This window comes from Penaeus chinensis, chromosome 9 (genome assembly GCF_019202785.1).
Source record: "Penaeus chinensis breed Huanghai No. 1 chromosome 9, ASM1920278v2, whole genome shotgun sequence".
NCBI classification, from domain to species: Eukaryota; Metazoa; Arthropoda; class Malacostraca; order Decapoda; family Penaeidae; genus Penaeus; species Penaeus chinensis.
The window spans coordinates 33,101,921-33,102,317 of record NC_061827.1 but is presented as its reverse complement, the minus strand read 5'-3'; positions in this window follow the sequence as shown (position 1 = coordinate 33,102,317).

Genomic DNA, 397 nt, shown 5'->3' with positions numbered 1-397 from the left:
AAAAATACTAATACCCATAATAATGATAATGATAATAATAATAGTTATCATTATTATTAGCATTTATAATTGATAATGATAATGATAAGGCTATTAATGATATTAATGATAGTGATAGCAATAACAACAACAACATTACTACTACTACTATTAATAATGAAAATGATGATGATGCTGATAGTGATAACGACAACCAAACAACAATAATACTGATGATAATACTGATAATGATAATAATAGTAATAATGATAATAGTAATAATGATGATGATTATAATAATAATAATAACAATAATAATAACCATAATAATATTATTAATAATAATGATAATGATAATAACCAACAACAATAATGATAGCAATGATAATGATAATCATAACAATAATAGTAAGGACAG